The 23,662-nt window shown below is 47.9% G+C and overlaps 1 pseudogene; it reads right to left on the reverse strand.

Annotated features, from left to right (window-relative positions):
• Positions 1-1,245: 1,245 nt before the first annotated feature.
• LOC123121083 (UDP-glycosyltransferase 91C1-like) lies at positions 1,246-10,620 on the reverse strand (annotated as a pseudogene).
• Positions 10,621-23,662: the final 13,042 nt, after the last annotated feature.

The raw sequence follows: 23,662 nt of genomic DNA on the forward strand, positions 1-23,662 counted from the left end.
TCACCTCCCTGCGCCACATGTGTCGCTGCAAGCGCTGCCGCCGTTGCCACATCCGGGCCTTCTGTAGCAACTCCCTGTCGTCCGCACCCTTAGCTGCTGCTCCGGTCAGCCACGCCACCACAACCCCCTAGGGTGTCGCCGAGAGACATTGCTGGGTCACCGACGAGGGGGCCCACTGGTCAAATACCACCATTGACCATGTCCACGTCAGCAACCAGCCAGTGCAAACCAGTTAGGAACGATTTTTGACCGGTTTGGGATTGTTGAGGGAGGTGAGGGAACCGAAATAAATATCAGGGGGTTATGTGAACCACCAATCTTCGGGGTAGTAAAATAGACTTTTTTCAAAAATAAATGACTGATCGGCACAAAAATTTCAGTCACCTTACACATAGTCGCCCCCAAAGGTACATCATGGATCCTAGTTGTGGTAGAATTGAGATGGACCTATGGGTAGTGATGTTTATACTTCGTAATAGTATCACAAAATCTTGAAAATATATATTTAGCACAATACACAATCCATTCCCTTCATTATCCAATATTCATGAAGTCTGAGGTAATGAGGGGGTTGATATTCGCTGACTTTATCTTAGCTGACTTACGGCCATTGACATGCGGGGCGGCAAACATGCTGACCCACCTGTCAGCGGCTCAAAGTGAGGGGTTTGTTTCAGCCATTTTTACCCGTCATCCCTTTACGCCGTAAAGGGGAAGCGTTACATGCGTTTGTTTAGTGCACACCGTAAACACATCCCTCTGTAAACGGGTCCGGCCCAGTTATCAATCGATACCACCCACCCCCCACCGGTAATTGAGGTACCGTTCCTCCTCTCCCGCACGACCCCTTCTTTTCCTCCGCGCACGACCCCTTCTTCTCCTCCGCGCACAACCCCCTCCTCCTCCCCCCCGAGCTCACTCTTCCCCGTCACGACCCCCTCCTCATCGTCTGCCGCCGCCTCCTCTCCTCCGAGATCGGAGTAGCCGGCGGCGCTTGTGATCGGAAAGAGCTGGCGGCGCTTGACATCGGAGGCGGCCGGCAGCGCACAAGACCCGAGCGTCCGGCGGCGCTTGATCTCGGGGCGGTGGCGGCGCTTGATTTCGCGGACGGCCGGCAATGCGCAAGATCTGAGCAGTCGGCGGCGCTTGATCTCGGGGACGGTTGGCGGCGCTTGATCTCGGGGATGGCCGGCGGCGCTTGATTTCGGGGACGGCCGGCAGCGTTTGAGATACTGTTGGCTGGGGTCAAGAAAGAGCAGGCCATCTATGGGAGGATGGCGGCCGGCGAGCAGCAGGGCCGAGCAAGAAGAGCAGAGCGATGGTAATGGATTCCTTTACCTGAACATGAACCAAACAAACTTGCAAAAAACTGATTACACCTCCATAAACGCTGTAATCTGATTACGTTAACGTTGCCTTTACCATTTCTGTAGCCAAACACCTCCTAAGGCGATGAACAAACTCGTCAACGTACCTCTCCTGCCGTTCTGTACTACCTACGACCTCCTGGATCTTCGCTGCACCTGCCACGAAGCTCCTCCTGGCATCTCCGTCAACCATCACAGCCCGGACCGCGCTCGCGACGCCATGGCGGTCGAACGATCCATCGTCCTCGTTCCTCGCCACCCGCAACCCCACCTTCTTCACCTCCATCTGCCGCGCGTTGGGCCCTTGGTCCCCGACGATGGGCAGCATGACGAGCGGGTGCCCGAACAGGAGGAGCCAATAGCTCATGTGCGACGTTTTTGAGGTGAATTGGCAAGAGTGCGACGTTGTTCGAGCGAATGGCTGTGATGCGACACATTTGAGCGTGTAAATAGCCCAGGGCCACATGGTGGTTAAATTGGTCGTCAACCAAGCCCGCCCGTTTATGTTAGGACATGTGGGTCCAACTTAATTGTTCCTCAAAACAACTGACCGTGCCCTGCCGCCCGACCGTGCCGGGCCCGCCACTCTGCCCCCCTTCTTCTTCGGTGGCGGCGGATCTTGCGTTCTCGGTGGCGGCGGTGGAGCCCTCGTTCTCAACGGCGGCGGAGCCTTCGTCCTCAGAAAATGGTGAGTGAATTCAAACCCTAGTCGCCCTCCCGTTCCTCTCTCGGGCCCGTAGATCTCAGCTCGTTTCCTCTGTTTTCGCTTGCGGAATCGATAGGTTGTGAGGGGAGCCCGTGGGCATACTGAGATGGAGCCGCCAGATTCAACTTCGAATAGGTAATGCGCCTCTCTCCGATCCAATTTTGCATGCAATTAGGGGGTGGCCTCGTCTGCTCTTTCTCATGGGCTCACACTGTCCGCCACTGACAGAGGGGATGCTGCCGCTCGGACCTGCGAATTGACAGTCAATTTCTTTCCATCAAAGGCAAAATTAGTTGATGGTAGCATACAGAACATTGAGAGAGACACAATTGTTAAATGGGAGGTTGAGTTTACAGAGATTGACCCACAAGTTCTACAGAACATGGGAGAGACGGCAGTGAAGAAATGGGTGGAAAAAATTGGGGAGAATATTGTTTGGGGTCCAGAGCAAGAAGTATCACTGTTGCGGTTTGATGATTGGAAAGGAGAGTATGTGAGAATAGAAGATGGTGAACAGATTGTTGAAGAAATCGATCGGCAAAACGGCTAGACAAGCAAACGGGCTAATTTTTTTGCTGAGCTCGTTGATCTGAACATTTTTTCGAAGGTTGGATATGTGCCATCACAATTGGTTGCGCAGATGGTAGATGATGATTGGGCTACACAGAGGCCATTGATTCCCATGTGTACTGAACTTACACTAATAGCCGAAGAGGGACAGGTGACTGGAACTGAAACTGAAACTGCAGCAACTGTTGATTGGAATGTAGTTGAATTAGATGAGCCTACTGATTTGGTCATTGCACCAATGCCTGACATTGAGATGGCCAAACTTTTTGGCATTCCAGTCGATGACAGAGATAAGCAGGAGAGGGGCGAATCTAGTTTGCCTGCTAATGCTGATGAAGAAGTAGATGGACAGTTGATGGAACAAGCTGCAGATGAAGTAGATGATGCACATGATGATGAGCTGGTGCATGTGTATGACAAAGAAAACCCTGTCATTGAAGTAGGCAAGTTGTTCCCAAGCATGAAGGAGTTTAGGATGTGTTTCAAGACTTATGCAGTGAAACATGAGTTTGATGCCAAGACTGTTTGGACTGATAGAAAGAAGTTTTATGCGAGGTGCAGAGGATTTGATGGTAGTGTGAAGCCTTGCAAGTGGTACATATCTGCTAGACTGCAACCTGATGGAAGTACTGTCAGGGTTAACCAAATCCCCAATCAACATACTTGTATTACAAGTTCACAGAGAGTATCAACCATGACATCACAACTTTGGGTTGCAGAAAAGATCACCCCAATTTTAGCCAAAACACCAAACACTACTGCCAAGAAACTCAAAGTAGACTTGGAAAAGATGTACCCCATTAAACTGAAATATACCACAGTGTGGAAGGCAAAACAAAGGGCAATGAAAAATTTATATGGTGATTGGGCAAATACATTTAGGATGCTTTACAACTTCAAAGCAGAGGTGGAAAAGAGGTCACCTGGCAGTGTTGTGGAGATAGATACAGAGGTATCAGCCAAGGTGAAGTCAAGTTCTCCAAGTTTTTTATGGCTTTGAAGCCTTGCATCGATGGGTTCAAAGCAGGGTGCCGTCCATATTTGAGCATAGACTCATCATTTTTGACAGGCAAGTGGAATGGTCAGTTGGCAGCATGCAATGCTCTAGATGGACACAACTGGATGTTTCCTATTGCTGTTGGCTTGTTTCAGTCAGAAACAGAGGCTTCATGGACATGGTTCATGATCCAGTTGAAAAGATGCCTAGGGCCAGTGTCACCTTTGGCTATACACACAGATGCATGTAAGGGGCTTGAAAATTCAGTGAAAAATGTTTTCCCACATGCTGAGCAGAGGGAGTGCTTCGGTCATTTGTGGATGAATTTGATCAAAAAATTTAGAGGAGAAGAATTTGGGCGCATGTGGCCAGCAGCAAGATCTTACACTAGACAGACACACAAATATCATCTTGATAAGATAATGGCAGCATGTGATGAGTTTGGTCCATGGCTGAACACCTACCATTCTTTGTTATGGTACAGGTCAGCATTCAACACTGCCATCAAGTGTGACCACATCAACAACAATTTGGCAGAGAGTTTCAACAACAAGGTGAAGGAGTTAAAAGATTTGCCTGTGCATGACATGGTTGACCAAATCAGGATCATGCTCATGCGGTTGTGGGAATTGAGAAGAAGGATAGGTGATTGTCTGCAAGGTGATAAGCTTCCAGCAGTGGTACAACAGGTGGTCAATAGGAGCAGAAGTCTTTCACATTTGTTTGTTGAAAAATCTTCACCTTGGGGTGCTGAAGTTAGAGATAACAAAACTGGAAGGAGACATGTTGTTAACACTGAATTGCATGATTGCACTTGCCTCGAGTGGCAACACACTGGTAAACCATGTGAGCATGCCATTCTTTTCTTAGCATCCCAACCGAAGATAAACATGCACCCATATTTGCATGAATATTATTCGGTAGCAAGATTCAAAGCTGCATATGCTACTCCAATTCCAGCACTTACAGATCAGTCTCAGTGGCCTGAAGTGGACATTGAATTTTCCATGTGTCCTCCCTTGACGAAAAGAAAGGCTGGCAGGCCTAAACAAGTAGATTCAAGGCATGGTTTGAGAAAGGTGGGAGTAGTAAGAAGGGAAAGAAAGATGGAAAACCAAAAAGGGCCCAAAAAGGTAATAAAAACAGATGCAAGTTGTGCCAGGAACTTGGGCACAGAGTGGGATCTGTCAAATGCCGTTACACTCCTGATAAGCCAAAGTATGTTCTTGTTTATTTGTCTGTGTTTTGATTTGGTGCTTTTTTTCCAATTACTATATCTATAACATTTTCCCAATGGCCAGGAGGAAGCGAGCAAGTCAGCCCCTTGTTGTTGAACAGTGTTGGCCAACAAAAAAAGTAAGAGTCAATGGCGGTAGAAAGAAGAGAAGTGTGCCTGAGCCTGAGCAGACTGAAGAAAATCCTGCTGCAGTCAACATTCAGACTGAAGAAACTGCTCTCGAGGTTGAAACTGAACCTGAGCGTGTCGAGGTTCAGACTGAAGAAACCCATGTTGAGGTACACATCGAAGAAACTGAAACTGCTGTCAACATTGAGACTGAAGACACTGATCACGAGGGTGTTGGCGAGGTGTTGAAAAGACCAGTGAAGAAAACCAAGATGATCAGTGAACTTGTGTGTGTAGTAGAACAAAAAAACAAGAAGTGCTAAGGCGAGGAAGGGCACACGACGGGGTAGGAAGAGGTGGAACAGAGAACGTTTGAAAATTTGGGGCATGTAATAATATTTTGGTACCTTGTCTAAACCAGCCAAATAAAATTCAAATTTAAATTCAAATTTGGGCTCAAATTTGAATTAGGGATGGGGTATTGATGTTTTAATGCTATCTAAAGTACCTCAACTGAAATATGTTTGCTTGCTGATCATTCCGAGCCCTTTTGGTAAGTTGAACTCATAGTCATGAAAAGTGTGTCTCAAATGACCTCCAAAGGTAGGGTAAACGGCCTCATATTTAAGCAAGTTTTTTTGGCACCTTGTCTAAACCAGCCAAATAATTTTTCTACACATCTATTCTACCTATATAGTGTAAATCTAAAGTCTCACTATTTATTGAATTAATTTTCTATTATTATTTTTTTGAAAAAACAAGGTTTAATAGAAAATTATATATATAACAAGTTTAAAACATGAAAATGAGAAAAGTAAGTTAAGATCTTTCTTAGTCAATCCAAAATGAAGTTTTGGTGAGGTTTTCACACTTTTCATTTTCAAAACCCCACCTACTCTCGGGTGCCCACTACTCTCTCCCTTGAACTCCATACTACATTGTTCGAGGAATGACAATTTTGTGAAGGATTTTTCGTAAAAATGTATGTAAACCATATTTATATTTTTCTCTCGTTACTATACGACATAATAAGACTATGTGCGCAAGTTTTATATTTTTTGATTTTTTTTGAATTAGTTATGCTCAACCCTAATCAGTCAAAACCCCTCTCAAAACCCCTCAAAACCCCGCACACTACCGAGTCGTCGATCGTTGTGCGTGGACGGTTGAGATCAGGCGCTAGGGTTAGCTACAGTGTGCATCGATCCGCATGAGACGCGCTGATTGGTTGAATCAGTGTGCATCGATCCGCATGAGACATGCTGATTGGTTGAATCGGTGGGGTTTGGATCAGCCTCTCTCGTTGGGGCATCATGACCGTTCATTTGAATCCAACGACAAGAGTTGACGCGGTGCATGGACCAAGCCTACGCAGTGCCCTTTCCATCATTGCATGCGTGCCCGTGCCTACCCGCAGCATGCATGCCCACCCGTAGAACTGTGCCCGTGCGTTGCATGCATGCCCTCGACGTAGCCCTACTCCGCCACCCCGATCGACGCAGTAAGCTGTCGCATGCCTACCATTAGAACCGATGCATCGTCGCATCAAAGCATGCACCCGGCCACAATGCAGCAGCCCGATGAAGACAACCAAAAAGCCAACGCTGCATGGCGTGCTGTACATGGCGTGCTCCTCTTTAAGGACGCAATACTGGCATGGGGTATCGATGTGGGTATCGATGCAGTTCAAATGGCGTGCTGCCCGTTACAAGATGGGCAAATGAAGGCGTCCATTATTGTCACGTCTCCCATCGACCGAACGTTGCCCTCTAGCCAGGCCCTAGCAAGATGTGCAAATTAATGGGCTACGACATGAATGCACGGGCGGCACACGCAGAGAACCCGAGGCAGGCGTGTCCCCTTGACCCACGACGGCACAGACGCGTGCGTGAGCCCGTCCCCCTTGACCCGCGACCGGTGGCACAGAAGGATCGCAGCCCGTTTCCCACGCTCGTGTACACACTTTCATGGGGCACCACCAAATGCCGCCCGCCCATTAATTCTACGGGGTGAAACCACGTCGCACTTGGGCTATTTAAGCCGGGCACTATCGTCTTCCTCTCCCTCCTCATCCACACCCCATCCTCTGCCCTCCTTCTTCCTTCTTCTCCATCAAACCCGATCGAGCCCTCGAGCCACCCCGCCACCATACAGTACAACGGCCCCACCTACCGCTTCCCCCCAACCGTGCTGGAAAGGCTCTACCCGGCCGGAGTGTATGTAGAGAGAACCCTTAGGGTTTGGGCGATCTCGAGGTGGAGGGGCGCAAGGGAGTTAACAGAGTTCTTCCTTGCGGCCGGCTTCCGCCACCTCCCCCGCGGCTCTCCTCGGATGTACCATCTTGAGGAGGTCAACCACAACGGCGTTGTGGTTGGGCTCCTCGCCACGTTCACTAACCCTTTAGATGCTTTCCATCTCCTCGGGCGAGCGTATTGGGTTGGTTGTGAGTTCATAGCTTTCACAACCTACAATATCTGCACCGACTTCAACGGCATCTTCCCCAACAACGGCGTTATGCACACGCTCCCGTACCCCATCAACAACGGGGAGGAGTGAAGGGCGGCGCCCGGAGGAGCGAGGTGGCCCCGGAGGAGGAGGAGAAGAAGAACCCGAAGAACCCGCGTTTGGTGCCCCCCTATCTATCTAGCTTGCTATAGATCTATCGTATTAGTTTTTTAAAGTTGTAATCGTTATGCTACTATTATTAAGTTTTATTAGTACTTTAAGTTGTAAGGCTATCATGGAGTTGTAAGGCTATCGTGGAACTATGGGTTGCAATCGTTATGCTTCCATATAATCGTTATGCTACTATATATATTGTGTGTTTCGTGCTATTATTTGTGGATTGCTATGGGTTGTTTTTGCTTATCATTCGTATATTGCTATGGGTTGCTACGGGCCCGGGTTTCTACACCCCAATCACCACACACACCATCTTCAAAATATTGGCCAAACCATGGACATGCAACTAGGAGCCCCATGCAAACCCACTATGGACATGGGTGCAACTAGGAAATGCAAACTAATTTACTTCGGGCACTTCATGAAAGCATGCAACTCATTTAGTTCATGGAACCGTAGACATGCATAAAAACAATTAACATTTAGTTTTAGTGCATCAAAAAATGATCCATCACAAAATTTAGTGCAAGAAAAAGGCCAAAATAAAAACAAGTAACATTTTATTGGGCCCCATTTTATTTGCCGAAGTTAGAGGTGGGCTGGTGCCCCTACGCGGGTGGGCTGGTCACGGCCCAACATCTATTCGGCAGCCCAATTTGTTCTTTACTAGAAACTGAATTTGGGTGTGTACTCTGTTAACTGAAGAACAAAAACAGAGGAAACAGAGCATGAACACTGAATAATTTGTGTTCCAAATTGCTGCTTCAATTCAGATACATAACTTGTGGCGCACAGATCACATCCTCTACCCTGACAGGCCTAAATGCCCATTCTAATGACGGATGAACAACAAATAAAACAAAAACAGAGCAATGATACAACAATAGAACCCCCCTGCCATGATATTTGCTTGCTTCTGCAAATCGATCATCTGCATTAGATGTTTCTTGATCTTCTTCAGTTCCTCGGTCAGTTCGGACTCCGCATGCAGTTCAGCATTGCGCGCATACATCGCCATCGGCACGACTCTGCCCGCCCCTCCGCCCGAGCTCCCCGTATTCTCCACAGCAATCGGCGGCACCCCGCCCAAATTGAGCTCCCAGGTTGCGGCCACGCTCGAATCAACGTAGCCCTCAAACTGAATCCTATCAACATATTCATCAATCCATTCGAAATGGCAACATTTTTTCAAGATATGAAAAGAACAACATGAACCCTAAATCCCAAATTCTAGGAGAAAAAACAAAATATGGAGAAATCAGAGCAAAAGACAGCGAAAGAACGGGCTAAGAATTGAGATCTAACTTTGCCATCCCTTCCTGCCATTGGTTTGCTCAAGCATTTCACAAATTCCGGCCCAAGATTGCCATTGTCATCCCTCTTAGTGACCAACCGTTTAAGAGGGTCTGGGCGTGGGCAGCCAGGGCACTTTGTGAGCAGCACTGGTCCATACTGTCGCCATTTTGAGTGCGTGGCGGAGGAGGTAGACATTTGCGCTAGGTCACCGGAGAAGAGAAAGATTGGGGAAAGGGGATGAATGGGCGGCGGCGGGCGGACGGGCACGGGCACTCGTCTCTTCTAGCTGCGAGGAGGTGGGTCCCGCGAATAGACAAGTGATGGGTCCCGCGCTTACGTGGATAAGTGGTGGGTCCAGCCCCCAACAGCTAACGAGGGCATCAGTCGAGTTTAACAGCCATGTCGTGCATGGGCTATTTACCTGCTCAAAATTATCGCACCACAGCCATTCGCTCGAACAACGTCGCACTCTTGCCAATTCACCTCAAATGTATCGCACAGGAGCTATTGGCCCGAACAGGAGGCCCTCGATCAGCGAGTTCCGGCCGTAGTGCTTCAGGAACCCGCCCACGGCGGCGTGCGCCAGGATGCTCATCTGGGGAACCCACCCCGTGGTCACCAGCCCCTGGTCACGAGTGCGCTCCTGGAAACCGGGAGGAAGCATGTCGGCGCCGTCGTCGTGGACTGCTGCACCGCTTGGCTTCCTAAGAGCCCAGAGGAAGCGTGTCCCGGCGAGCTCCAGCCCGAGGGCAAGCTCGTGCACCTGCTCCACACGCAGCGGCACTTCACTCCCCAGCGCTAGGTACACAACCGAACCCGCAGGTGCGCGTCCAGCCAGCGCACGGTGGCATGCTCTGCTGATCCGTTGGTGGGGTCGGCGCGACGGCCTCCGTCTGGTGACGGCGGCAGGAGGCCGAGGGGCACGACCGGCAGGCCGATGACCGTTGGCACCAGCCGGAAGGACTCGGGCTCCCACTCGACGAAGCTCCTGATGGCCGCGAGCGCACACTTCTCTTTCGTCAAGTAGAAGCGCTGGACGATGGACATGCCCGACGCGCCATGGTCGTCGTAAATTGGTGCCACCTCCTCCTCCTCGTAACGAGGGCGGGTGTGGGTCACAGCCCGCGCTTCCGTCGGCTGGTCGCGGTGCGCGGTAGCGATCAAAGCCGCGGTCGGGAGAAGTATCACGCATGGGACCTGGTGAACGATGGAGCATCGAGCAAGATTTGAGATAAACTCCTACGTGGGAAGGAATTAATGGAACCAAGCGGCGACAGCGCGCTCAGATCTGCCGAACCTTGTGCTCGAAGGCGGCGGCGGCGACCCAGTGGTGGAAGCAGTCGGCGATGACCCAGTGAGGCCTTGTAGCGTCGTCGGCGCACGCGGCGGCCATGAACTCCGCGAAGGGTGCGGCGAGGCCGTCGAAGGCCTTGAAGTGGAGCTCCCGCTGGTCGACGGGGACGTCGTTGGTGGACTCGGCGCCGTCGGGTAGGCCGTCGACGCGGGGCAGCGGGAGCGCCACGAGGTCCACGCGCGGCGCCGCGGCTGGGCGCAGCGTCGGGAGGCGAGCGAGGTTGCGCGGCGTGGAGACGTAGGACACGCGGTGGCCGCGCTCGGCGAGCCGCTCGGAGAGCTCCAGGTACGGGAGCAGGTGGTCGAACGCGAGCCACGGGACGACCACGATGTGCAGCTGCGAGGATTGGGAACCGGCGTCCATGGCGCGATCAGGAGCAAGGTCTTGATCAGGAGCTGGACTCGCCGGTGTGGCGACTGGCGAGAAGGACCGGCGGCTTAATGAGCTAGGTGGTGCTCAGGCTGAGCGCTCTGCTCGCGCCGTGGCTATCCACGCACGAAGTATTTTACTGGTGGTCAAACAGGAGCGTGCTACTTGCTCTCCACGGTGCACGGCATGTGAACTTCTTTTTAGTTTGAGAAAAGTATGTTTTTGTCCCTCAAGTTCCCACAAAGTATAGACTTGGTCTCTCAAATTTTTTTGTATACATTTGGTCCCTCAAGTTTCAAAACCGGATAAGTTTGGTCCTAAACCAAATTTTGAGCATGTTGACCGGTTTTGACCGACACAAAACCGCCCAATGAACAGTAAATTCGACATAAATAAATAAAAAAATTCAAGAAAATCTGAAATTTTTTGGGGTCGAATATGCTTGCGTACGCAAGATGTGAACAAAATTTCGTTCTCTTTCGGCACTCAAGGAGCTCGTGGTAAAAAAAATCTGCCTGATGAATAGTAAATTCAAAAAAATAAAACAAAATCAAAAAAATCTGAAATTGTTTGGGGTCCAATATGCTTACATGCGCAAGGTCCGACCAAATTTTGTCATGAAATGACATCGGACGGGCTCTAGCAAAAAGAAACAATTTTGGCTATTTTTTTGGCAAAATTTTGTTTTATTTTTCACCAGCTCCTAGAGTGTCGAAAGAGCATGAAAAGTTGGTCGCAGCTTGCGCATGTAAACATATTGGATCCCAAAAAAAATCAGATTTTTTTGATTTTTTTTTCAAATTTACTGTTCATCGGGCGGTTTTGTGGCGGTCAAAACCGGTCAACGTGCTCAAAATATGGTTTAGGACCAAACTTATCCGGTTTTGAGACTTGAGGGACCAAATGTATGCGAAAAAATCTTGACGGACCAATTCTATACTTTGTGGGAACTTGAGGGACCAAAAACATACTTTTCTCTTTTAGTTTTTGGGATCTGGGAGCGCCCACGCCGATGCACGTAGAGAGGCGACATATTTGATCTGTATCCAGGATGTACCAATCAACTGTGAATAAATATGTACAGAGGCGGCATGTTATAGTTGATCCGTATCCACGATCCAGGATCTGTATCCTCGCCTGAAGTACAACCCACCAACCCCATGGGGCTCATTCGGTTTGAAGGAAATCAAAACGTAGGATTTAGGAGTAGTATAGGAATTTGATAGGATGGCACTTGCCATCCTAAGGAACTGACTTGGCTCGTTCCTACGCGTAAAACGAGCTTTGAGTGGATGTATAGTTTTCTCCAAAAACACAGGAAATGAGCAGTGCTAGCCCGTGGGTTTTGCCCTTACTTCTCGGCTCGACTCAGTTTTGCCCTTAGTCTATGAGGTCGTCCGAGTGCCATTTTACCGTTTGAGCAATACTTTGAAAAATTCATAACCAACATATATGAACTCATAAAAATGCAAATGAAATCAGAATGTTCAGAAAAACATTACCTTTATGTGCATGTCATTTGCATTCAGGAAAAAAGTACTATTTAGAGTACCTGAGATAATTAATGTTATTAACACTGTTAAGCAAAAAAGGTATAAGCAATACTTTTTTCATGAACAAAAATCACATGCAAATATAGGTGATGTTTTCTGGACATTTTGATATCTTATTTGCATTTTCTGAGTTCATACAAATTTGTTATTGTAAGTGCATCTAGTGCCACCCCTAGTTGGTTTTGGAGTATTGATGACAAACTTGATTGAGGGACTAATGTGTTTGTGAGAATTGCAGGATAACACAGGTAGTAGTCCCTTATTGATTCGGTTTACCTACCAGAGATGACCCCTAAAAATGTGTGAAGACATTGAAGACAATGGTGGTTGTGAAGATATTCACAACGAAGATTATGACTCGAGAAGACATTCACGTGAAGACTATGGAGTGCGAAGACATAGTTTTTTCGTAGTTTTCTTTTCTTTTTTGTTGAGTCATACGAACCACCGCATTGTTAAGTGGGGTCCCAGTGAACAAAGTCAGAGTTACTGATGTGATGCTCAACCAAATCCTATGTCTTCAAGCGAAGACAATGAGAGCAAATCTTATCTAAAGTTGGATGAGTCAGCTTTACTTGTAGCCCAAGTCAAGCTGCCGCGTGTGTTTGAACTGACCGTCTGACACGTGTTAGTTCCTTAGTGACCCAAGGTCATTTTGGACAAATCAGGCCGGGTTGCCTCTTGGCTATAAATAGCCCACCCCCTACACCATAAATTGGTGGGTGCTCAGAGTTAGTGCACGGCTTTTGTCGTTTGAGAGCAAGCCACCTCCGAAGCATTTGAGAGACAGATCCTTGCGAGGACAAAGCCCAAAACACCTAGAGCCAAAGAGTGTTAGGCATCACTAAAGTCTTTCTGTCCGTGTGATCTGAAGACTTGTTACACTTGAGGACTGTGAATCCTCCAGCCGGTTAGGCGTCGCGTTCTGAGCATCCAAGAGTCATTGTGTATTGCCGGTGAACGAAGTCTGTGAAGGTTTGGAAGTCTACCTTGAAGACTTACCAGAGTGATTGGGTGAGGACTAAGTGTCCTTAGCTCAAGGGGAATAAGGTGAAGACGCGGTCTTCTGAGTTAAATCTCAGCCTCCCTAACCAGACGTATAGTTGTCACAGCAACTGGAACTGGTCCAACAAATCCCTGTCCTCCCCAAGCAACTGGTTCTATCTCTTATCTCTCTTTACTTACAGTTTGTCTTCGTGAAGTCATTGCCTGCTTGCATTATCTGATTGACTTCACTGTGTGAAGACTGTTGTTGTTTGGCTTCATCCCATCGTCCACCCTGATCCATACTACCTAGCTGCTGATAGTCTTCGTGCTTTATCTTCATTACTTATTTGACTATGGCTTGTCTAGTGTAGTCTACCTTCCGCTGCATATCAATACGTTCATTTCTATTGTTTGTCTTCAAAGCCCCCGTGTTTTGAAGACTTTCATAAAAATCGCCTATTCACCCCCCTAGTCGATAACTTTCAATTGGTATCAGAGCAAGGTGCTTCCTTGTTCTGTGTGATCCGGTTTAACCACCTGGAGTTTTAGCTATGTCGACTGCAGGGATAATCAAAGTCTTTGCTGCGTGCCTTGTCTTCGACGACACTGATTACCCCTACTGGAAGAATAAGATGCGTATGCATCTTGAAGCCATTGATGTCGACCTCTAGTATGTCGTCAAGAATGGCGTTCCCAAGGTCGGTGAAGGTGTCACTGCTGCTGATGTCAAGAGGTTCATTCAACTGGACTCGACTGCCAAGAACATCATCTATGGTCATCTGACCAAAGGACGGTATATATGGTCGTGTGAGTGCTCTGGAAACTGCGAAGCTAGTCTGGGACTGGCTCTCCAAGGTCAATGAAGGCGTCTCTGTTGGAAATATGCCCTAGAGGCAATAATAAAATGGTTATTATTATATTTCTTTGTTCATGATAATTGTCTATTGTTCATGCTATAATTGTGTTATCCGGAAATCGTAATACATGTGTGAATAGATAGACCACAACGTGTCCCTAGTGAGCCTCTAGTTGACTAGCTCGTTGATCAACAGATAGTCATGGTTTCCTGACTATGGACATTGGATGTCATTGATAACGGGATCACATCATTAGGAGAATGATGTGATGGACAAGACCCAATCCTAAGCATAGCACTAAAGATCGTGTAGTTCGTTTGCTAGAGCTTTTCCAATGTCAAGTATCATTTCCTTAGACCATGAGATCGTGCAACTCCCGGATACCGTAGGAGTGCTTTGGGTGTACCAAACATCACAACGTAACTGGGTGACTATAAAGGTGCACTACGGGTATCTCCAAAAGTATCTGTTGACTTAGCACGGATCGAGACTGGGATTTGTCACTCCATATGACGGAGAGGTATCTCTGGGCCCACTCGGTAATGCATCATCATAATGAGCTCAATGTGACTAAGGAGTTAGCCACGGGATCATGCATTACGGTACGAGTAAAGTGACTTGCCGGTAACAAGATTGAACAAGGTATTGGGATACCGACGATCGAATCTCGGGCAAGTAACGTACCGATTGACAAAGGGAATTGTATACGGGATTGATTGAATCCTCGACATCGTGGTTCATCCGATGAGATCATCGTGGAACATGTGGGAGCCAACATGGGTATCCAGATCCCGCTGTTGGTTATTGACCGGAGAGGCGTCTCGGTCATGTCTGCATGTCTCCCAAACCCGTAGGGTCTACACACTTAAGGTTCGGTGACGCTAGGGTTGTAGAGATATTAGTATGCGGAAACCCGAAAGTTGTTCGGAGTCCCTAATGAGATCCCGGACGTCACGAGGAGTTCCGAAATGGTCCGGAGGTGAATTATTATATATAGGAAGTCCAGTTTCGGCCACCAGAAAAGTTTCGGGGGTTATCGGTATTGTATGGGGACCACCGGAAGGGTCCCGGGGGTCCACCGGGTGGGGCCACCTATCCCGGAGGGCCCCATGGGCTGAAGTGGGAGGGGAACCAGCCCCTAGTGGGCTGGGGCGCCCCTCTTGGGCCTCCCCCTGCGCCTAGGGTTGGAAACCCTAGGGGTGGGGGGCGCCCCACTTGGCTTGGGGGGCAAGCCACCCCCCTTGGCCGCCGCCCCCCTCAGATGGGATCTCCAGGGGGCCGGCGCCCCCCCAGGACCCCTATAAATAGTGGGGGGAGGGAGGGCAGCAGCACCACAGCCCCTGGCGCCTCCCTCTCCCCCTGCAACACCTCTCCCTCCCGCTTGTGCTTGGCGAAGCCCTGCCGGGATCCCTGCTACTTCCACCACCACGCCGTCGTGCTGCTGGATCTCCATCAACCTCTCCTTCCCCCTTGCTGGATCAAGAAGGAGGAGACGTCACTGCTCCGTACATGTGTTGAACGCGGAGGTGCCGTCCGTTCGGCACTCGGTCATCGGTGATTTGGATCACGGCGAGTACGACTCCATCAACCCCGTTCACTTGAACGGTTCCGCTCGCGATCTACAAGGGTATGTAGATGCACTCCTTTCCCCTCGTTGCTAGTATACTCCATAGATGGATCTTGGTGATGCGTAGAAAATTTTAAAATTCTGCTACGATCCCCAACAGTGGTATCAGAGCCAGGTTTATGCGTAGTTACTATGCACGAGTAGAACACAAAGCAGTTGTGGGCGTAGATGTTGTCAATTTTTCTTGCCACTACTAGTCTTATCTTGTTTCGGCGGTATTGTGGGATGAAGCGGCCCGGACCGACCTTACACGTACGCTTACGTGAGACAGGTTCCACCGACTGACATGCACTAGTTGCATAAGGTGGCTAGCGGGTGTCTGTCTCTCCCACTTTAGTCGGAACGGATTCGATGAAAAGGGTCCTTATGAAGGGTAAATAGAAATTGGCATATCACGTTGTGGTTTTACGTAGGTAAGAAACGTTCTTGCTAGAAACCTATACAAGCCACGTAAAAACTTGCAACAACAATTAGAGGACGTCTAACTTGTTTTTGCAGCATGTGCCTTGTGATGTGATATGGCCAGAAGATGTGATGAATGATATATGTGATGTATGAGATTGATCATATTCTTGTAATAGGAATCACGACTTGCATGTCGATGAGTATGACAACCGGCAGGAGCCATAGGAGTTGTCTTTATTTTTTGTATGACCTGCGTGTCATTGAATAACTCCATGTAAATTACTTTACTTTATTGCTAAACGCGTTAGCCATAGAAGTAGAAGTAATCGTTGGCGTGGCAACTTCATGAAGACACAATGATGGAGATCATGATGATGGAGATCATGGTGTCGTGCCGGTGATGAAGATGATCATGGCGCCCCGAAGATGGAGATCAAAGGAGCAAAATGATATTGGCCATATCATGTCACTATTTGATTGCATGTGATGTTTATCATGTTTTGCATCTTATTTGCTTAGAACGATGGTAGTAAGTAAGATGATCCCTTATAATAATTTCAAGAAAGTGTTCCCCCTAACTGTGCACCGTTGCGAAGGTTCGTTGTTTCGAAGCACCACGTGCTGATCGGGTGTGATAGATTCTAACGTTCGCATACAACGGGTGTTGACTAGCCTAGCATGTACAGACATGGCCTCGGAACACACGCAATACACTTAGGTTGACTTGACGAGCCTAGCATGTACAGACATGGCCTCGGAACATGGAGGACCGAAGGTCGAGCATGAGTGGTATAGAAGATACGATCAACATGGAGATGTTCACCGATCTTGACTAGTCCGTCTCACGTGATGATCGGACACGGCCTAGTTAACTCGGATCATGTTTCACTTAGATGACTAGAGGGATGTCTATCTGAGTGGGAGTTCATTGAATAATTTGATTAGATGAACTTAATTATCATGAACTTAGTCTAAAATCTTTACAATATGTCTTGTAGATCAAATGGCCCACGTTGTCCTCAACTTCAACGCATTCCTAGAGAAAACCAAGCTGAAAGATGATGGCAGCAACTATACGGACTGGGTCCGGAACCTGAGGATCATCCTCATAGCTGCCAAGAAAGATTATGTTTTAGAAGCACCGCTAGGTGAAGCACCCATCCCAGAGAACCAAGACGTTATGAACGCTTGGCAATCACGTGCTGATGATTACTCCCTCGTTCAGTGCGGCATGCTTTACAGCTTAGAACCGGGGCTCCAAAAGCGTTTTGAGAAACATGGAGCATACGAGATGTTCGAAGAGCTGAAAATGGTTTTCCAAGCTCATGCCCGGGCCGAGAGATATGAAGTCTCCGACAAGTTCTTCAGCTGTAAAATGGAGGAAAATAGTTCTGTTAGTGAGCACATACTCAGAATGTCTGGGTTACACAACCGCTTATCTCAGCTGGGAGTTAATCTCCCGGATGACGCGGTCATTGACAGAATCCTTCAGTCGCTTCCACCAAGCTACAAGAGCTTTGTGATGAACTTCAATATGCAGGGGATGGAAAAGACCATTCCCGAGGTATATTCAATGCTGAAATCAGCGGAGGTGGAGATCAAAAAGGAACATCAAGTGTTGATGGTGAATAAAACCACTAAGTTCAAGAAAGGCAAGGGTAAGAAGAACTTCAAGAAGGACGGCAAGGGAGTTGCCGCGCCCGGTAAGCGAGTTGCCGGGAAGAAGTCAAAGAATGGACCCAAGCCTGAGACTGAGTGCTTTTATTGCAAGGGAAGTGGTCACTGGATGCGGAACTGCCCCAAATACTTAGCGGACAAGAAGGCCGGCAACACCAAAGGTATATGTGATATACATGTAATTGATGTGTACCTTACCAGTACTCGTAGTAGCTCCTGGGTATTTGATACCGGTGCGGTTGCTCATATTTGTAACTCAAAACAGGAGCTGCGGAATAAGCGGAGACTGGCGAAGGACGAGGTGACGATGCGCGTCGGGAATGGTTCCAAGGTCGATGTGATCGCCGTCGGCACGCTACCTCTGCATTTACCTATGGGATTAGTTTTAAACCACAATAATTGTTATTTAGTGCCAGCTTTGAGCATGAACATTGTATCTGGATCTCGTTTAATTCGAGATGGCTACTCATTTAAATCCAAGAATAATGGTTGTTCTATTTATATGAGAGATATGTTTTATGGTCATGCCCCGCTGGTCAATGGTTTATTCTTGATGAATCTCGAACGTGATGTTACACATATTCATACTGTGAATACCAAAAGATGTAAAGTTGATAACGATAGTCCCACATACTTGTGGCACTGCCGCCTTGGTCACATTGGTGTCAAACGCATGAAGAAGCTCCATGCAGATGGGCTTTTGGAGTCTCTTGATTACGAATCATTTGACACGTGCGAACCATGCCTCATGGGTAAGATGACCAAGACTCCGTTCTCCGGAACAATGGAGCGAGCAACCAACTTATTGGAAATCATACATACCGATGTGTGCGGTCCAATGAGTGTTGAGGCTCGCGGAGGATATCGTTATGTTCTCACTCTCACAGATGACTTAAGTAGATATGGGTATGTCTACCTAATGAAACACAAGTCTGAAACCTTTGAAAAGTTCAAGGAGTTTCAGAGTGAGGTTGAGAATCAACGTGACAGGAAAATAAAGTTCTTACGATCAGATCGTGGTGGAGAATATTTAAGTCATGAATTTGGTACGCACTTAAAGAAATGTGGAATCATTTCACAACTCACGCCGCCTGGAACACCTCAGCGAAACGGTGTGTCCGAACGTCGTAATCGCACTCTATTGGATATGGTGCGATCTATGATGTCTCTTACCGATCTACCGCTCTCATTTTGGGGCTATGCTTTAGAGACTGCCGCATTCACTTTAAATAGGGCTCCATCGAAATCCGTTGAGACGACACCGTATGAATTATGGTTTGGGAAGAAACCTAAGCCGTCGTTTCTAAAAGTTTGGGGATGCGATGCTTATGTCAAGAAACTTCAACCTGAAAAGCTCGAACCCAAGTCGGAAAAATGCGTCTTCATAGGATACCCTAAGGAAACCATTGGGTATACCTTCTACCTCAGATCCGAAGGCAAGATCTTTGTTGCCAAGAACGGGTCCTTTCTGGAGAAAGAGTTTCTCTCGAAAGAATTGAGTGGGAGGAAAGTGGAACTTGATGAGGTGATAGTCACCCCTTCCGAACCGGAAAGTAGCGCAGCGCGGGAAGATGTTCCTGTGGTGCCTACACCGACTGGGGAGGAAGTTAATAATGATGATCATGAAGCTTCGGATCAAGTTACTGCTAAACTTCATAGGTCCATAAGGACACGTTCCGCACCAGAGTGGTACGGCAACCCTGTCCTGGAAATCATGTTGTTAGACAACGGTGAACCTTCGAACTATGAAGAAGCGATGGCGGGCCCGGATTCCGACAAATGGCTAGAAGCCATGAAATCCGAGATAGGATCCATGTATGAAAACGAAGTGTGGACTTTGACTGACTTGCCCGATGATCGGCGAGCCATAGAAAATAAATGGATCTTTAAGAAGAAGACAGACGCAGATGGTAACGTGACCATCTATAAGGCTCGACTTGTCGCTAAGGGTTATCGACAAGTTCAAGGGGTTGACTACGATGAGACTTTCTCACCCGTAGCGAAGCTGAAGTCCGTCCGAATCATGTTAGCAATTGCCGCATTCTATGATTATGAGATATGGCAAATGGACGTCAAAACGGCTTTCCTTAACGGCTTTCTCAAGGAAGAATTGTATATGATGTAGCCGGAAGGTTTTGTCGATCCTAAGAATGCTGACAAAGTATGCAAGCTCCAGCACTCAATCTATGGGCTGGTGCAAGCATCTCGGAGTTGGAACATTCGCTTTGATGAGATGATCAAAGCGTTTGGGTTTACACAGACTTATGGAGAAGCCTGTGTTTACAAGAAAGTGAGTGGGAGCTCTGTAGCATTTCTCTTATTATATGTGGATGACATACTATTGATGGGAAATGATATAGAATTCTTGGAAAGTATAAAGGCCTATTTGAATAAGTGTTTTTCAATGAAGGACATTGGAGAAGCTGCTTATATATTAGGCATCAAGATCTATAGAGATAGATCAAGACGCCTCATTGGTCTTTCACAGAGTACGTACCTTGACAAGATATTGAAGAAGTTCAATATGGATCAGTCCAAGAAGGGGTTCTTGCCTGTATTGCAAGGTGTGCAATTGAGCACGGCTCAATGCCCGACCACGGCAGAAGATAGAGAAAAGATGAGTGTCATCCCCTATGCCTCGGCCATAGGGTCTATTATGTATGCCATGATGTGTACCAGACCTGATGTAAACCTTGCCGTAAGTTTGGTAGGAAGGTACCAAAGTAATCCCGGCATGGAACACTGGACAGCGGTCAAGAATATCCTGAAGTACCTGAAGAGGACTAAGGATATGTTTCTCGTTTATGGAGGTGAAGAAGAGCTCGTCGTAAAGGGTTACGTCGACGCTAGCTTCGACACAGATCTGGATGACTCGAAGTCACAAACCGGATACGTGTATATTTTGAATGGAGGGGCAGTAAGCTGGTGCAGTTGCAAGCAAAGCGTCGTGGCGGGATCTACATGTGAAGCGGAGTACATGGCGGCCTCAGAGGCAGCACAGGAAGCAGTCTGGATGAAGGAGTTCATTACCGACCTAGGGGTGATTCCCAATGCGTCGGGCCCGATGACTCTCTTCTGTGACAACACTGGAGCTATTGCCCTTGCCAAGGAGCCCAGATTTCACAGGAAGACTAGGCATATCAAGCGTCGCTTCAACTCCATTCGTGAAAGTGTTCAAAATGGAGACATAGATATTTGTAAAGTACATACGGACCTAAATGTAGCAGATCCGTTGACTAAACCTCTCCCTAGAGCAAAACATGATCAACACCAGAATTCTATGGGTGTTCGATTCATCACAATGTAACTAGATTATTGACTCTAGTGCAAGTGGGAGACTGTTGGAAATATGCCCTAGAGGCAATACTAAAATGGTTATTATTATATTTCTTTGTTCATGATAATTGTCTATTGTTCATGCTATAATTGTGTTATCCGGAAATCGTAATACATGTGTGAATAGATAGACCACAACGTGTCCCTAGTGAGCCTCTAGTTGACTAGCTCGTTGATCAACAGATAGTCATGGTTTCCTGACTATGGACATTGGATGTCATTGATAACGGGATCACATCATTAGGAGAATGATGTGATGGACAAGACCCAATCCTAAGCATAGCACTAAAGATCGTGTAGTTCGTTTGCTAGAGCTTTTCCAATGTCAAGTATCATTTCCTTAGACCATGAGATCGTGCAACTCCCGGATACCGTAGGAGTGCTTTGGGTGTACCAAACGTCACAACGTAACTGGGTGACTATAAAGGTGCACTACGGGTATCTCCGAAAGTATCTGTTGAGTTGGCACGGATCGAGACTGGGATTTGTCACTCCGTATGACGGAGAGGTATCTCTGGGCCCACTCGGTAATGCATCATCATAATGAGCTCAATGTGACTAAGGAGTTAGCCACGGGATGATGCATTACGGTACGAGTAAAGTGACTTGCCGGTAACGAGATTGAACAAGGTATTGGGATACCGACGATCGAATCTCGGGCAAGTAACGTACCGATTGACAAAGGGAATTGTATACGGGATTGATTGAATCCTCGACATCGTGGTTCATCCGATGAGATCATCGTGGAACATGTGGGAGCCAACATGGGTATCCAGATCCCGTTGTTGGTTATTGACCGGAGAGGCGTCTCGGTCATGTCTGCATGTCTCCCGAACCCGTAGGGTCTACACACTTAAGGTTCGGTGACGCTAGGGTTGTAGAGATATTAGTATGCGGAAACCTAAAAGTTGTTCGGAGTCCCGGATGAGATCCCGGACGTCACGAGGAGTTCCGTAATGGTCCGGAGGTGAAGAATTATATATAGGAAGTCCAGTTTCGGCCACCGGGAAAGTTTTGGGGGTTATCGGTATTGTACCGGGACCACCGGAAGGGTCCCGGGGGTCCACCGGGTGGGGCCACCTATCCCGGAGGGCCCCATGGGCTGAAGTGGGAGGGGAACCAGCCCCTAGTGGGATGGGGCGCCCCCATTGGGCCTCCCCCTGCGCCTAGGGTTGGAAACCCTAGGGGTGGGGGGCGCCCCACTTGGCTTGGGGGGCAAGCCACCCCCTTGGCCGCCGCCCCCCCTCAGATGGGATCTCCAGGGGTGCCCCCCTGCCCCCGTATATAAAGGAGCAAGGGGGAAGGCGGCCGGCCTAGGAGGAGGGCGCGCCAAGGGGGGAGTCCTACTCCCACCGGGAGTAGGACTCCTCCTTTCCTTGTTGGAGTAGGAAAAGGGAAGGGAGAAGGAGAAAGAAGGAAGGGGGCGCCCCCCCTCCCTAGTCCAATTTGGACTAGTCCATGGGAAGGGGTGCGGCCACCCTTTGGGGACTTTCTCTCCTTTCCCGTATGGCCCATTAAGGCCCAATACGAATTCCCGTAACTCTCCGGTACTCCGAAAAATACCCGAATCACTCGGAACCTTTCCGATGTCCGAATATAGTCGTCCAATATATCGATCTTTACGTCTCGACCATTTCGAGACTCCTCCTCAAGTCCCTGATCTCATCCGGGACTCCGAACTCCTTCGGTACATCAAAACACATAAACTCATAATATAACCGTCATCTAACTTTAAGCGTGCGGACCCTACAGGTTCGAGAACTATGTAGACATGACCGAGACACCTCTCCGGTTAATAACCAATAACGGAACCTGGATGCTCATATTGGCTCCCACATATTCTACGAAGATCTTTATCGGTCAGACCGCATAACAACATACGTTGTTCCCTTTGTCATCGGTATGTTACTTGCCCGAGATTCGATCGTCGGTATCTCGATACCTAGTTCAATCTCGTTACCGGCAAGTCTCTTTACTCGTTCCGTAATACATCATCCCGCAACTAACTCATTAGTTACAATGCTTGCAAGGCTTATAGTGATGTGTATTACTGAGTGGGCCCAGAGATACCTCTCCGACAATCGGAGTGACAAATCCTAATCTCGAAATACGCCAACCCAACAAGTACCTTTGGAGACACCTGTAGAGCACCTTTATAATCACCCAGTTACGTTGTGACGTTTGGTAGCACACAAAGTGTTCCTCCGGTAAACGGGAGTTGCATAATCTCATAGTCATAGGAACATGTATAAGTCATGAAGAAAGCAATAGCAACATACTAAACGATCGAGTGCTAAGCTAACGGAATGGGTCAAGTCAATCACATCATTCTCCTAATGATGTGATCCCGTTAATCAAATGACAACTCATGTCTATGGCTAGGAAACATAACCATCTTTGATCAACGAGCTAGTCAAGTAGAGGCATACTAGTGACACTCTGTTTGTCTATGTATTCACACATGTATCAAGTTTCCAGTTAATACAATTCTAGCATGAATAATAAACATTTATCATGATATAAGGAAATAAATAATAACTTTATTATTGCCTCTAGGGCATATTTCCTTCATTGTCACCAACACTGATGCTAAG

The sequence above is a fragment of the Triticum aestivum genome, chromosome 5D, assembly GCF_018294505.1.
Source record: "Triticum aestivum cultivar Chinese Spring chromosome 5D, IWGSC CS RefSeq v2.1, whole genome shotgun sequence".
Classification (NCBI taxonomy): domain Eukaryota; kingdom Viridiplantae; phylum Streptophyta; class Magnoliopsida; order Poales; family Poaceae; genus Triticum; species Triticum aestivum.